The 15,873-nt window shown below is 50.4% G+C and overlaps 1 long non-coding RNA gene and 2 other non-coding genes across 4 annotated transcripts; all 3 read left to right on the top strand.

Annotated features, from left to right (window-relative positions):
- Positions 1-5,989: 5,989 nt before the first annotated feature.
- LOC123036481 lies at positions 5,990-15,821 on the top strand. Of its 2 annotated transcripts, XR_006417148.1 has the most exons (6): positions 5,990-6,372; positions 7,134-7,426; positions 9,490-9,648; positions 11,697-11,763; positions 14,406-14,607; positions 15,385-15,821. It is a non-coding gene; the product is annotated as an uncharacterized LOC123036481 (long non-coding RNA). The 2 variants fall into 2 exon arrangements; XR_006417147.1 differs by having other exon boundaries at positions 6,006-6,372; positions 14,406-15,821.
- LOC123036532 lies at positions 7,590-7,723 on the top strand. The gene has a single exon (XR_006417160.1). It is a non-coding gene; the product is annotated as a small nucleolar RNA SNORA5 (small nucleolar RNA).
- LOC123036533 lies at positions 10,482-10,616 on the top strand. Its single transcript, XR_006417161.1, has one exon. It is a non-coding gene; the product is annotated as a small nucleolar RNA SNORA5 (small nucleolar RNA).
- Positions 15,822-15,873: the final 52 nt, after the last annotated feature.

Raw genomic sequence — 15,873 nt, forward strand, 5'->3', positions numbered from 1 at the left:
TCCCCCCACCCCTTTTTTTTTTACTTGAACCTTTCGTCACACGGAGACAACGGAATGTTCCGAGCAGCTCCCCGAGTGTCCTCCACCGGTCCTGCCGCTGCGGAGCTGGAGCGCGGATCCGCTGCCACCGTGCTCTTCTCCCCTCCTGCCTGCCAGCCGATGCCCTCTTGGGATGAGAATATCGGGAAAGTTTTGCACTGCCCCATCCCCTGGCGCGGACTGTGGCGTTCCAGCCTTTAGTGGGCCGCAGGGAGGGACAAGGGCCCGACAGTACCGGCTGGATCGACTCCTTGGTGTCTGTTGCTTCTTGGAATGATGGGGTGGGAGGAATTGATCGTCACACAGCGATACATCTCAGTAAAGGCCTGCAAAGCGGCTCTCCTGTGGGAACTGGATCTTTGCTCGCAAGGCCCCCGGATGGCTGGCGTGCGGCTCTGCATGTGCCCCAGAAGTCTCCAGGGTTCTGATCCGCCAGGAGGCGGCCGACTCTCCATTTTGCCGGAAGGCACTCCAAGCGCTGTGCAGACGAGTTCTCCCAGTCCTCACTTCCCCGCTCCACCAAGATCTGCCGATGGCTTCTCTGTTGGGGATTCTGGAAATGAATTTGTCGCTAGCCGTCTCTTTGTCAGTTGCTTTTCCCCGAAGCGGATGAGGCAGACTGGCGTGGGGCCTTAGCTCACTCGCCTTCCCCCCTGTGCCATGTGGTAGGACGGGCCGGTGTATGTTGGTTTGTTTTTGGTTTTTCCTTCACCTGCAGTCTTGTGCATAGAGAGCCGGGGAAAGGGGCAAGCAGCCTGGGAGAGAGAGGGAAACAACGAAGTGGTGGACCGCTCAGAAATCTTAACCGGAGGACGTATCTTGTGTGTGTCTGTGTGTGTAGGTATATATATAGAGAGAGATGCACACATCCATCTTGTCCTTCCTATGCTGAAATACCCAGTGTTGGAATTCCTTGCTGTAAATAAATGTTAATTTTTTTTAATTTATCAAAGGTTAGGTTTAAGTGGCCTGTGCGGAGGCTCCCGGGGCCGGTGTCGTGCCGACTTGCGCGCGCAGCCTCCGAGCCGCGGCCTGGGGCTTGGGCTGCCCTTCCTCCTCCGTGGGTTTGCACCTTGCACTGATGTGGCTGCAGCAGCGGGCAGTGCGCAGAAGCCTTACCAGAAGCGCCTCACAAGCCAAAGTGTCGCCTGGAGCACGAGCCGATCCGCGGCACATTTTCCTTCCGCGCCGGGGCAGCCCGGGGATTTTGGGCGAGGGGGCGGGTGGCTGTGGACGGCACCTGGCCCCGCGTGCTGCTGCTCACTGAACTCCGACCACTGACGGGAAGAGAGACTGGAAGCACACCCCCCCACCCACCCCTGGATTTACTCCTCTTGCAGCAACCACTTCCTTGGGATGCCTCAGCAGCTCATCTTGGGAGTATCAATCACTTGATTTAAAAATATATATGCAACTTTTTGGATTGGGGTTAGGTAGCCACGCACTCCCTCCCGTTCCGTTTAAATTTCCTTTTGGTTTTTCCTTTCGTTGAGGGGCGGGCGGGCACTGTCGCCAAGGGCTGGGCATGGCTTAGGTAGGAAGTGTTCGCACTAGGAGAGCAGGAAAGCGCAGGCGGTTCTCTCCGCAGCCCTTGGAGTCATGCGGGTTGGAGATTCCCGGCGGGAGCCGAGCCTGGCCACATTCGAGGCCTCGAGCCATCGTGGGAGCAAACCTGCGCAGCGCGGCTGCCTCGGCGAAGCTTGGCGGCCGCGGGAGCATGGGACTTGGGCAGGACTCCGAAACAGGCGGTAGATTTCCCCTCCGGTCTCGTCGTTTTCTATTTCAGTCTGGCAAGCGCGGGAAAAGAGGATCGTCTCTCCGAGTCTGAGCGCCTCGCAAGATCAGGGAATGTCAGTCGGAATCTGGTGAGGGCTGCCACATCGAACCTGGGAGGTGGAGGCGGAAGGTGTCTGGCTGGGGGAAAGATGCCAATGTTGCTGCCGGAGAGGCAGCGTTGCTGAGGTGGGTGGGGGGGGCACAAGGAAATTGCAGATTGTAACAACATCTGTGTTGTAAATTACCTCATCTGTATACCTTGTATCAGAACACTTTTTTAATTTCTCAGCACTTCCTGTTTTTTCGGCATTGTGTTAGATGGCGGGAAAATGAAATGCCAATTTAATAGTCCTGTTGGCAACTTAACTTTAAAGAGGTGTTTTTTTTTGTTTTTTGTTTTTTTTAAGAAAAAAGATTTTTAAAATCTTGTTTGGAGTGATTCTTTTTATTATTTGAAAATTAGATTTTTGTTTTTTCCCCTCTTTGAGTTTATTGGTTGTAATTCTATTGTAATTGTTAAAACTAACCCTTAATTGTGCTGAGAAGAAGTTGTGCCATGGAGGTCTTTAATTTTTTAAAATAAAATTATTGAAACAAAGCTACACCCTACTCACTGACCAGTTAATTTTTTGAAAAGCACGCGAGTTGGAAATAGAATGCGCAGCTGCTTAATTGGCATCTGGAGGGGGCCTCTCTTAAGCATCGCTCCTGCAATGGTGCATCCTTCCAAATGATGTCGGACAGGAACTATTCCCATCATCCCTCCCTGTGTGGCTGTGGCTGATGGACATTGCAGTCCTCCAGCATTAGAGGACCCCATGTTCCTGGCAGGACAGGAGTGGAGCCACGGACGTCGGCTTGGTATGTGTGCCAATGTACCCCACATGGAACTATAGGGCAGTCTCTGCTTGGTACCTGATGCCCCTGTATGGGGCACACCACCCAGCCCAGGAAGTGGGCCCAGAAGTCAGACAACCAGTGTCGGTCCTCTAAATTTGTGCATTCTGGCACAATCGAGGCATGGCAGAGTTCTATCCCCCGAAGTCTGGGCTAGTGGGTTCGAAAGTGTCCATTACAGTAATGTGCAATCTTTTGAGCTACTCAGCACTCTTTGTCAGGCAAGAGGCTATAAAAGAAGACCGGGTGTGAGCGAGTGGGGGGAATGAACTGCTGGTGAAGCAACATGGCATGTTTCGAGTCTCCACGTGGTCTGCAAAGCCACATCCCATGTTGGGACACTCAGCTTTTCCTCCGCTCCGGTCCATCCTGCCATCGATAACTTCTTGTCCAAGAATGTCCAGAGTTGCTGAACATTTGCACCCTTCTTGGTGATCTTGATTTGTCCCATGTGGCTATTACACTAATGCAGAGACCGCAATCTTTCTTCTGGGCAACACGACCACTTTGCTTTCTAGTTCATCATCGGAGCTTCTGAACTGTTGGCACAGGCGGTCCCTCTCAGACACACTGCAGCACTCCTGCCCGGAAACGGCCAGAGCGTCGATCCTTGTGGCCAGGCCAGGCCAGGCCCTGGAAGAGCCACGACTGACCGGCCCAAGCTCTGCAAGGTGCTCCTTGCCACCAGGGGCACTTCGGCCTCAAGCGGGGGGTGTTGGGCCAATGCACTTGCCTGCAAGGAGGGTGCAGCCCCAGCCAGAGCAAAGCCGCCTTTTCCTGGGGACGATCGTCCGCAATGCCTCTGACTCGTCCGGATTCGGCTTCAGTTTACCGGTCCTTGTGAAGCCCTACCAGTGGATCTTGCAGCTTAATAAAACGGGCTGTGGCAAAGCCAGGAGCCAGTGTGGATGAGGAGGGGCTGGATTCTGCAAGGTGTGTTCAGGTGCAAATTTTTGTCATAGTCTCCCCGGCATACTTGGGTTTCTACTGCTCAAGTGAAAGGTCTTGGGTATGTGCAAGCAAGTGAAGATGTCCCTGTTCATTTGAAACTGCTCTTGGATTTCACCTCCCTTGCATGCTCCCCTGATCAGAAAGGTGAACTTTGAAGCTGGATGGGCACCCCCTGTCCTTGTGTACCTGGATGCAAATTTGCCTGTTGGTTCTACTCTGCTTCCGCAGTGGATTTTTCCTCTTTCTTCAGGAGAGGAGGCCACTTAAGAGAACTGGAAGTCACAGTTTGCAAAACACGGAACGGGCCTGGGAGTTGATCCAGCCTGGCTTTGCTTATGTTCTAACATGTTGGCCAGGATGGACAGAAAGCTCTTCTTTATCTACCTGGCAGGGAAAGACGTGCTGTTACTTTGTTCTAGCTGATGGTTGGGTTCACCCAGCAGGACAAGCAGCCCTGTTTGGTTACCCCAGTTCCCATTTTTTAACCTGATCTACTCAACAGATGACCAAGTGGTTTCTGCCTTGCCATGGCTTCTGTTCTCCCTGCTGAGTCACAGAGTGCTACATTCATAGAACAGTAGAGATGGAGGGGCCTGCAAGACCACCAGCCTCTCACGCCTGAAATCCAATCCCAAATTGCTTCGTTCCTGCTTCTTCCTCAATGGTCTGCACTTCGAGGCAGGGTGGCTGGAGCGGCTCCTGCGGCTGCTGCTCTTTCTAGGGGACTCTGTGGTGGTTCCATAGCAGGACTGTGGACACCGTAATCCTGGGTTCAGACAACACGACAAGCCATGGCAGGAGAGGGAAGCTGTAGAACAACCTGGTGTTTGTTAGTGTGGTTTCTGATGACCACACTTGCCATGGTGAAATGCCACAACTGGGTTTGGGCAGCACAACAGACAGACAATGGCAAAAGGCACCACCGTGGCTTGTCGTGTTGGATGAACCCAGCTAGTGTGTGATGATCAAGGGAACAGTGACCCCACCCCAAGTTGTGAAGACTGTAAATCTCTTCAGTACTCCATTGGGCTTGTGCCAACTTACGGTCCCCCGATTCTGGCAACACAATGCTTTGAGAGCCTTCCAAAGGCTTATTTATGGATTCTTAAGAACTTGAGAAAAGCCCAAAGGCCCCTCTGGTCCAGCATTCTGCACACACGGTGGCAAACCAGCTGCCCACGGGATCCCTCCAGCAGGACCGCCGCAAGACCTCGTCCCTTCAAAGGACCGGGGTACTTGGCTGCAGATACGTGGATTACGTATCTGCATTTAAGTCAAACCCGCATGGGCCATTGACAGAAACGATTCCATCAGTCCCGCCGGACCCCCCACTGGGGTTCAGACGTGCCAGCCTGGCGTGGGTGGAAGAGTTGCTCCGGAACTGTGCCTGAGTGGGGTGGTGACGGCAACCCCAAGGTGCCAAGGGGGCCTTTATGGGCAGCTGGTTTTCTCCCTGCCACCAAGCAGCCAGTTCAGTCTCTCTCTGGTTTTTGAAGGACTATCACCTGGGACTGATGCCTTTTGCAGGAGACCGCCTGTGGGACCAGCCACTTCCATTCTTCTTCTGGATCATGGACCACGACTGAAAAAGGGGTGACTCCTCCCCGCCTTTTGACAAACCGCAGAGCCACCGTTTGGCGCATTTGACGGATGCTAAACCAGTGAAGGAGTCCGAAAATGTCGCCCAGTTCAAACACGCCGCACAGCTCCGCTTTTCACCACTGCCATTAACGCAACCTCCGAGCGCCGCCTCCAGGGACAGCGCAGGGAGCGGCCGCCAGGGGGCGGGCTTCCTCAGCGGGGAGCGGCACAGGGCGGTCTTCTAGATCGCAGCGCCAGAGAAGTACAGAGGAGTTCAGCACGCCTCCCCTCTTTCACTCGCGAGGCTAAATTCACGTTTTTTTTTAATTTCCCTTCACGTGAGGCGGCTTCGGCACCGTTTCCGGTCATGCCGCTTTCGCCAGCCAATGGCTGAGGGCGCTTGGGCGGCGACACGCGAGGCCCCGGGCGGGGAGGAAGTGACGCACTCATCCCGCGCCGGCCCTGTCGCAGCCCCTTCCCGGCAGCGCGCACGTGGCGGTGGCGGCGGCGGCGGCGGCGGCGGCGGGCCGCTCGCTGCTTCCCCCGAGGCGAGGCGAGGCGAGGCGAGGCGAGGCCGGGCGGGGAGGCGCGCTCGGGCTCCGGGGCCCGCTCCCCTGTCCTCCGGGCGGGGCCGGCCTCGCACGCTGCACGGAGCTGCCTTCCGCTGCCCCGCGCGTTTCTTCCCCGCCGAGGCGGCCCGGCGGCCTCCCTGCTTGGCCTCGGCAGCCTGCCAGGCGGGCGGGCGGGCGGGTCCGCGGCCGGGCCGGCACCGGCTTCGGCGTGCGGGGCGGCGGATGGCGCCGCGGCGGGCCAGGCTCCCCCGGGGCTTTATGGCCGCGGAAGGCGAGCACGTGGCGGGTGCGCGCATTGGGAGGCGCGCTCCTGCGGTGCCCGGCGGCCGCCGCTCGCCGTGCTGGCAGCGCGGCGCGGGCACGTGGGGGCTTGCGTCGGGTTGGATCACGCGGAAGGCTGTGCCTTAGCCTGAGAGTCCCCCAGTTGCTTGGGGGTGATCTTGGTCCCGGTGCAAAGTAATTGCAGGCGATGGTGAATCGAGGGTGAATTTATGCATTTAAAATAAATCAGTTGAGGTAATTTGGATGCGAAATTCATTGGCGGAAGTTGCCTCCCGTAAGTAAAGCTTGCAAAGTTTTTTTTTAACCTTTTTAAAAATTTCCGTGTGATCAGAGGTTAGAAGGGATATAACCACACGAGCAAGACTTAGAGAGCCATTCTGGTCGTGTGCCTTACAGGCCCGTCCACCTCGAGTATTGTGTGCTTAAACAGAAAAAAGTCCCGCAACTGGCTGTGACTTGCTGGTGCGTGCAAGATGCCTTTCAGACTAAGCATGGATAGAATTGCAGCTTCAGTCGGGCAAAGGTGTCTGTTGTTGCCTTTCGGTATATATAACGTGCATAATTCTATGTGCTATACCAAATGGGACCACATAGTTAACAGTTAGAACTAGCTTTGTTAATAATGCCTGTAGATTTTTATTTTATTTTTGGCACAATTACTTGAAATTCAAGATAGTACTTGCCAATTTTTTTTTTATTTTTTATTGCAAAGAATTAAGACAAATGCTAGACCTGTGTTTTCTGTGGTGGGGGTCCAGTGGTGTCTGGAAAGCTCTTGAATCCTATGGATTGTTCAGGTCTTACTGTACAAATCAAATGTACAATTTACATAAGGATCTGCATTACAATCATTTGTAAAATTTTAGGGCACACACAGTGGTATTTCATGCTGCAGAACTTGGGAAAGGTACATGTGTTTAGCCTAGAATAATTCTTTTAATTAAAAAGTTAAGTTTGGCTTAATTTGTATTTGGATACTATGATAATCTGTCTATAAGAGCATGCTTGTCTTTCTCTTCTGTCTGGCTTTCTTAGGTCCTGACTGAAACTTCCTAAAGGTTCATGGTTTTCTGTGACTGAGGCATGGCAAGAAGGGAAGTAGAACATGCATTGGAGACTGGAACAACTGAACAGGAAATATCTTCTCTCGCTGAATCTGCAGCTGCTGGGAGCATGAAAGGAGAGCAGAGCCAGCTCCCATGTAGCCGAGCGGAGAAGCTGGAGATGCTCAGGACTGGGCGAAGCAACAGCACAGCACAATGATGCGTCGGTGTAGAGTGAGGAGCCGCTTTCCACCACTGAGGAACCGCCTGGCCCTTAAGCTAGAGGTATGGCTTGAAATGCTTCAACAGGAACGCAGACTTTTACAAAGGGGTTCCTTTTGGTATCCTTTCCCGGCATTCTTTGTGTTTTTCCTGCTCACTAATGTAACCTGCGCTCCATTTGAGGTATGAGTGAGTTTGGTGGGGGATAATCCCCCCCCCGCAAAGGTGCAGCTGTGTCAAATTCATTGCCCGCATTTCCTGTGGTGGGGAGTGGTCCAAACAGCTGCCACAGCAAGTTCTGTAGTTCATGGGCCTCAGAATTCTTTGTGGGTTCTGGGGATAGTTTTTCTGCAGACACCTGTACCAAGCCCTCGGCCTCAGCAGCAAGTGGCTGCTTGAAAGCAGCATCTCGCAGGCGAGGCTGAGTTTATTTTTAAGAGCCTTTGCATTGTAATTCTTGTGACTTTTTTTCTTTCTCTCCCTCCTTCCCTCCCTCCCTCCCTCCCTCCCTGTTGTTGTTTTTCTTTCTCTTGGCCCTCAATATTGCCTGCCCTGGATCAGGCTGATGGCAGGTGTCATCCAACAGGTGAAGGGGAATGCCTCTCCCATCTCTGTGCTAGAAGTTAGGGGCTTGTCTGGGGCTTGGCTTCCTTCTTGGCTGCCTTCCCTGTGCACTTCGTGTCTTGCCTTCCTCTTCCACACCAGCGCCAGCTTTCCTTTTAGTTTGGTGATGCAGGATTAGGAGAGTCAGGGCCAGCCATGCTTGCCACTCAACTCAGCAGTAACCAAGCACCTCAGCGGGGTGTGAATGGGACCCTGCCATTCCAGTCGGGCTCTTAGTTTGTGGAGAGGGCATATTGGAGCCCATACCTGCTTCTGTGGCAAATCAGGTATGAATATGTGAAGCTGCCATATGCTGAGTTTGGCCATTGGTCTGCTTAGCTCTGTATTGTCCAGCAGGGGCTCTCCAGGGCTCCATTGCCTGCTCCTTTTACCTGAGGGTGCTAGTGGTTGAGTCTTGTGATCTTCAGAAGAGCTGAATCAAACGAAGGTCCGTCTAGTCCATCATTTCCTTCATGCATTGGCTGACAGGTAGCCCAAAGCATCCCACAAGCAGGGCACAAAGTATCTGACTTAACTGCACATGTACACTTGCTTTCTGAGAAGTTGCCGTTCTCAGAGAAGTTCTCAGCTGATCAGCCGTTTTTGTTGTCGCTGTTCCTCTCTGAACTTTGCAGTTCAGGCTCAGCCAGCATTTTTTTTTTTTTTTTTGGATTTATATCCTGCCTTTTTCCTACCAAGGGCTCAAGGCAGCTTACATCATTCTCCTCCTGCATCTTATCCCCACAACAACAACCCTGTGAGGTAGGCTGGGCTGAGAGTCTGTGACTGGCCCAAAGTCACCCAGTTGGCTCCATGGCCGAGCGGGGACTAGAACCCAGGTCATCTGAGTCCCAGTCCCATGCTCTTCACCACTACGCCACACTGGCTCTCCAATTTTGAGCGTGTTTCTCCCTTCTGTGAGGACGAGGGTTCCACAAGCTGTGGCACAGCAGGCGACTGCCGGCGTAAAGTCCGGCTCAGCTGGCCAGAGCTCTCATTCCACTGTGTCTTGCCAGGAGAGTTAATCCAGCCTTGGGACCAAAGGGTCTTTGTCGTATCAAGTAGAAACCAAGCTGGATCTGGTGAACCAGTGAATGAGATTCCTCTGCAGCGCTTATGAATCACCTTTTCCTGGGAAAATACCAAAGGCAGTCCACAATTGGTGAAGTTAAATGCTTCCGCAAGAGCTGCAGCCTAGCACAAACATGGAACCAGTTTGAAAAGCACAGGTGGATGCAAAGATGCACCTTTTGCTCTTCCTCCCTCCAAGAAGGCGAGTTCGCTTTACTTGGTCTTCATACTGATGATATCCTCACAACAACCCTGTGAGGTAGGCTTGAGGATAGATTCCCCCCGCCTCTTCAACTGGCACCCCATCCTTAATGCTGTCTCAATTTAACTTTGGTCCCATAAACTAGAAACATAAGATGCATCTGGCTCTTTTGAAATGAGCCATCTCGGTAGTTAGTTTTTCCGCCGTGAGAAGGGCCTGCCTTTTTCATACTAAACGTTTTCCCCTGCAGGGCCTGGAATTGGCTGAGCAGCTCAGCCCCAGGTGAACTGCGGAGGTCTTCACGCATGGGAACCAACATACTGCCTGTCTGAGCCAAGCCATGTTATCCTAGTCCATCCAGAGGGTCCTCTTTGCATCACAGTCCTCCTAGGCCTGCTTTCTGCCTGGGGTAAGTGGTGTTCTCAGCCCATCCGTGGCCTTGACCTAAAATGGGGGGTGTGGTAGAAAGTGGGGGCGGGATGTGGCACCAGAAGCGGCAAACTTAAACTGAGCGGACAGAGTGGAAAAGAGCACGAGAGGAGGCAGGTCTGAGATGAGGGCAGCTTCATCGGCACTTCCTGTTGTGGGGCTGCCCTTTTCCTCCTCATTTCTTGTTCAGAAGCTGGATTTGGGCCTGGTCGGGGTTCGCCAGGAGTTGGCATGGGACTGAGATGGCACGTGGGGATTTGGTGCATCCCGTCTCGTCTCTTGCCTGCCTTCAGTGGCTCAGCCCGTTGCAGTTGCTGTGCGGGCGAGGGACAAGGACGGGCGCGGTGGTCTTGAACACGGCCTGCCAGCTTGTTGAGCTTGGTGTCAGCGGGTTCTGGCACAGCGAGTTGCGGGGCTGAGCCATCAGCTTCTGCATCAGCAGCTTTTCTGGGGCCATCTTAGCTTGTTCTTTATGGCCCATTCATGCAAGGAGGCAACTCGCTTGCAAGAGCCATCTGTGTCTGCTAATGAGGAAGGGTGTGAGTATCAGGCCTAGTGGCCAAGAACCCCCTCTGGCCCTCCTGTTGCGCACAAGGGCCGGTTTGGTTCATGCTGCCAGCTGAGACCTTCCTCTTGGTGCCCCAGGCAGCCCTGGCAGGGTCACTGAGCTGCCCCCATTCGCCCAGAGCTGGCCTTCCTCTTGCTTGGTGCTGTCCGGATGTTTTAGGCTGCAGCTCCCATCAGCCCCAGTCAGCATGGCTGCTGCACAGGGATGATGGGACTTGTCTCCCAAAATATCCGGAGGCGCTGGTCTGCAGCCGTGTCAAATTCGGTGCTCGCCTGCTCTGTGGCGGGCACCGGCCCTCTGGCTGCCACAGCAGACGTGCCGTTCATGGGCCCCGGGACCAGGCTGTTGGACCTGGGGATAGAAGCATGCTGCAGATAACACCTGGCCGGGCAGCGCTCCAGAGGCAGCCCTGTCCTTGCCATTCCTTGCATTTATTCGCTTGGCGCTTCACCAGAGCCCGCCTGCTCGGAGCATTTCAGTGGGCCTCTGTTGGTTGTGAGGTGGCACAAGGAACAGCAGGTGGAGACGCTACTCCAGTTCTGTTGTTGCCGAGTTATAAGATGGTAAATAGAGACAAGGCCAAGCTATTAGTGAAAATTTTACTTTGGAGCAAAAGACAGCCCTGATGGAGCAGGTAGATCTTCAAATAGTTAAAAAGGTTAAATACTTGGGAATCTGCCTGACTGCTAGTTGGGCTGCATTGAAGGAAGGCAACTATGTCATACTGTTTAAAGAGATTAAGAGTGACTTAGAAAAGTGGACTAATTACAATTATTGCTGTTCGGAAGAATACCTATAGTCAAAATGAACATATTAAGATTTTGTTCTTATTCCAAACAATTCCTATAAAAATCGAAAAAAAAATTTGATTTTAAATACACAAGTTTTGAGATTTATATGGCAAAATTAAAAACCAAGAATTAAGTTGAAAATGCTTCAGGAGGCTAAAGGGAAATGTGGGTTTTGGTTTTCCTGATTGATTGTTGTATTATTAAGCATGTGTTTTAATGTGGCTAAAAGAGTGGATAACACTAAGAAATAAAAGAACTCTCTATCTTGAAGGTCATGATTTGCAAATGGGGTGGCATGCTTTTATGTGATATGAGAAATGTAAAACATGGGTATTTTCAAAATCATATTAAACTCATTGATTTCGGACTGGGAAAAACTAAAGGCAAAACTATAATAAGATACTGAAGCTTTTGTATATCCAAACACTTTGAACTTTAACAAGATTGTGACTTATAATGATATTCTTGATAATGATGGAAGATTTTAATCAAATCAATAATTACAAAAACAGGATATTGACCTTTCTTGGTGGCATCAAGTGCAAATACTATCGAGGAATGCTAAAGATTATAAAATGTATGGTTTTTATAAGGAGCAAGCTGTGTTTGATCAAGTAATTTTAAAATCAGATGAAAAAATGATTAAAAGATTGTATCTCTTTCTTTTAGATATGAAAATGGAAGATGAACAAGTCAAGGAAACTGATATCATGGGCACAAAACTTTGGATATAATGGTGAGTTGCAGAAATGGCAAAAGCTGTGGGAAAGAAATATTAGGATAACTCTGTCAACCTCATGAAGAAAATCTTTATAAAATGCTTTACAGATGGTATCTGTCACTGAATAGATACACAAAAATATTTTCAAATATGTCAAAGAGGTGTTGGAAATGTAAACAAAAGCCTGGTATCTTTTATCATATGTGGTGGACTTGTGATAAAGCAAAAAAGTACTGGGTCAAAATACATAGAGGGCCTGGGGAAATGCTGCAGAGACCTGTAATAACCTGCAATAACCTGTCGTTATTTGTTTTTCGGCGCCAGACGAAGACCTTTTTATTTAAACGTCATTTTAATTGTTAACAATATTTGCTTATTTATCTGGCCAGGGCGACTTCTTTTATATTGTTATTTATTTTATATTGTTAATTTTATATTGTTATTTTTGTATTTTATAGTATTTTATGTTATGCTGTGAGCCGCCCCGAGGCTTCGGCAAGGGGCGGCATAGAAATGTTTTAATAATAAATAAATAAATAAATAAACATTTAAACCAGAAGTATATCTGTTAGGCATTCTCCCTGACGACTTCGATAAACAAAGCATATATTTGACTTTGCATGTAATCACAGCGGCGAGGATTGTATTTGCACAACACTGGAGGAATGAAGAGCTACCAAGTGAAAAACTGATTTTAAAGAGGATACTGGACTGTGCAGAAATGGACAGACTGACTCTGTCTCTTAAGGACAAAGAAGATACGTACTACATCAAACCTGGGACTTTTTTATCATTGGCTAGAGAAATGGAATTCCATTTTTTTATTTAGTCAATATTTTAATATGTAATTGGATTTTATTGTTTGTATTTTATTAATTACAGCCAGCGTGGAATAGTCAATTTATCTATTTTATTCTGATGTATGTTGTAAGCTGTCCAGAGACGCAAGTAATGGACAGCATACAAATTAAATAAATAAATAAATGGCTGAAATATATAGTAATTGTAATGAGAATAAGATTACAACCCAGTATGTCTCATGTCTTTGGAATAATCTTTGTTTTAATTGGTAGAAAGTAAAAAAACCTTGAAAACCTAAAAAAAAGAGTTATAAGCTGGAATGACCCCTGAGGACACTGAGGCCCAATCCTTTGCCCTCTTCCCTCACCGTGAGCGCCACTGCGTCCCACCCTGGTGCTGGGAGTCACCCCTCCGGACTTCCTCACTGAGGACTCAGTTGGGGTTGTTTGACTTGTGTGGCTCTGCACAGCCCGTGTGTGAATCTCGGCTGCTGTTTCTCTTCCAGTTCAAACGCGGAGTGTCTGAGCATCTGTTGTTTTCAGGAAGATCCAGGAGCGTCATGGCCGTGCTGGAAGTGGTGGATCTTTCGGGTCCTGCCTCGTCCCGGCTCCTGGACTCAAAGGCGGTGCTACGCCTGTTCCCAGGAAATGGGGCTGGGTGGGATCCAAGGGAGCCCTGCTGTTCCAGCGCAGCCGCCGCAAACTCCTCCCTGCAACTATGGATGGTGAGCGCAGATGGTTAGGGGGCTGCCCCACTGTTACAGGAGCAGCTAAGCAAGACAGAAAACGGCACCTGGAAGAGTTGCCGTGTGCTTCGGCCGCATCTCTGGCCCCAGGAGTGTCTTCAGAGGCACCTCTGCGATTCTCCTGTTGAGCAAGGTGAAGTGGGTGGCAGCCAGGGGGAAGGCCTTTCCAGCAGCCCCCCCCCCCCATTGGGGACCCCTCCCCACGGCAGCCTTGCATGGAGCTCTGCTCTGCTCAATCCCAGCTAAACGCCCTTTCCCAGACCTTTAAGCTTGAAATGTTTGATCTTAAATTCTTTCAGCAATCGACTGATCTTGTGATGCTTCCATTGTAAAAAGGGGCTGTGAAATGTTTAATGTCATTTCAAGCTACTGTCTTTTTTACCTCTAAGCTGCTAATGTTTGAAGTATACCCCTGCCCAAAAAAAAAAAAGCAGAAACTTGTTTCTGGGACAGCCTGGGTCAGTGCGACTCCCTTCTGCAAGCTCCGGTGACTTGTGCCAGCAAAGATTTGCCCTTCCAGTTGCTTGGAACTGTATAGCCTGACGCGCTGATCCTGCTTGATCGTGGAAGCTAAGCAGGGTCAGGCTTGGTTGAAATCTTGATGGGGGACTTGATGTGAACTGCCCAGAGAGCTTCGTCTTATGTGTGATATAGAAATGTAAGCAGCAGCACCACCACCATCGCCACTGTTTCTGACTGCAGTCGCTGGAGGGTTTGCCAGCAGGCAGGTATGCCAGACGCTCTCTTAGAACTGAAGTGTCGGGAAGTGTTCCGTGAAGCCAAGAAATGGGAGGAGAGGTTTGGCAAAAGTTGACCGACACCACTGCTTTTCTCACTTTGCTTACCAAGGAATAGGTCTCGATGAATACAGCACATCTTCACCTCTCCGTTAACAGACAAGGATCGCACTTCTGGGCCACGTAAATTGAGGACTCGTTGGTCACACGTTGGTCTCTGTGCATGCTAGTTGATCAGTTTCAAGCCTTGCTTGAGAACATGCCTTTCAGATCGTGAAATTTCCAATTCGGTGGGAATATTTGGTTCTGAATGGGTCATTCTTTTGAAACTGGCAAGAAATATACAGGAGACATTTTTTTTCTCTCTTTAACAGGTTTGGAAGACCACCTCTTTTTGTGGGAAAGCCACAGTATGTCAAGCACTCCACAAAAGCAGAAGTGTTTCAACGACTCACTCCTAAATATGTAACACAGACAAGGAACTGGCTTGGTGAAACGGGGAGACAAAAGAGGAACACACTGAGCAGCTTTTACTGGATTGAACATCCCGATTTGGACTTGTATATTATTGTCCTGGTAGGTCTCGGAAAGATGCGTGCAAGTTGGAAAGGGTTCAGAGGAGGGAGCCTGGAAGGCCCCGTGAGAAGAAATGGCTATTTTAGGTTGCATTAGCAGAACTATCACTTTCGAACACCGTGAGGTGCTAGTTCCCCTTTACTCAGCGTTGGTTAAGCCTCGCTTGGAGTCCTGCGTCCAGTTCTGGGCACCACAGTTTGAAAGGATGCGGACAAGCTGGAAAGGGCTCAGAGGAAGGCAATACAGATGATCCGGGGACGGGAAGCAAAGCCCCTTGAGGAGGGACTGAGAGAACTGAGCCAGTTCAGCCTTGGGAAGGGAGGACTGAGGGGAGGTGCGATGGCAGGCTGCAAGCGCCTGGAGAGAGAGGACGGGATCTCTTCTCCGCCATCCCAGAGTGCAGGACGTGGAATAGCGGGCTCAGTTCACAGGAAGCCAGGTTCTGGCTGAACATCAGGGAGAACTTCCTGATTGTCGGAGTAGTACGGCAATGGAGCCCATGGGCTCTCCCACCACGAAGGCATTCAAGATCCACCTGGGCAGCCATCAGTTGCGGGTGCTTTAACCTGGAGTCCTGCCTTGAACAGGAGGGTGGACCCGATGACCTTCTTGATCCCTTTCAACTCTGCTATGATTCATTGAGTGAAGCTGACTTTTTTTTTAAAAAAGTAACCTATTTGAGACATTTAAGATTGCTGATATTTAAAAAGCTGTCAATATTTCTTAAAAAAAAAAAGAAAACTTAACCTTCATCTTCCACTATGTGTTGAATTAAAGAACGCTGATTAGAGGAGGTATAGCTGTACCAGAGCATCCATCTGAAGGCGGAACCAGCTTTTCCCAAATGCAGATGTCTGTGCCAGTCCAGAGCAGGCACGGAAGTAACCCAAGATGCCTTCGGTATTTGCCCAGTGCGTTCTGGGCCGCTGCTCTTTGCCAAGAAAAGAAGGGCCTTTTCGGCTGTGGCGCCCCAACTGTGGAACATGCTCCCCAGGGAGGGTCGCCTGGCACCCTCGCTTTGTTCTTTTCAGCATCAGGCAAACCCCTTTTTCTCAACATTTTAATATTTAATTGATTCTATCTTTGATTTTATCGCTAATGGTAGGATGCAGTGTGTTTGTTGGTATGTTGTTTTTTTGTAAGCCGTCCAGATAAATAAGCAAATGAGAGGTCTGCGGGAGAGGCCCTTCTCCAGGAACGCTCCGTGAAAGAAGTTAGGAGGGTAGGTACCCGGAGGAGGGCTTTCTCTGCGGTGGCGCCCAATCT

The sequence above is a fragment of the Varanus komodoensis genome, unplaced genomic scaffold (assembly GCF_004798865.1).
Source record: "Varanus komodoensis strain SLA01 unplaced genomic scaffold, ASM479886v1 scaffold8, whole genome shotgun sequence".
Lineage (NCBI taxonomy): Eukaryota > Metazoa > Chordata > Lepidosauria > Squamata > Varanidae > Varanus > Varanus komodoensis.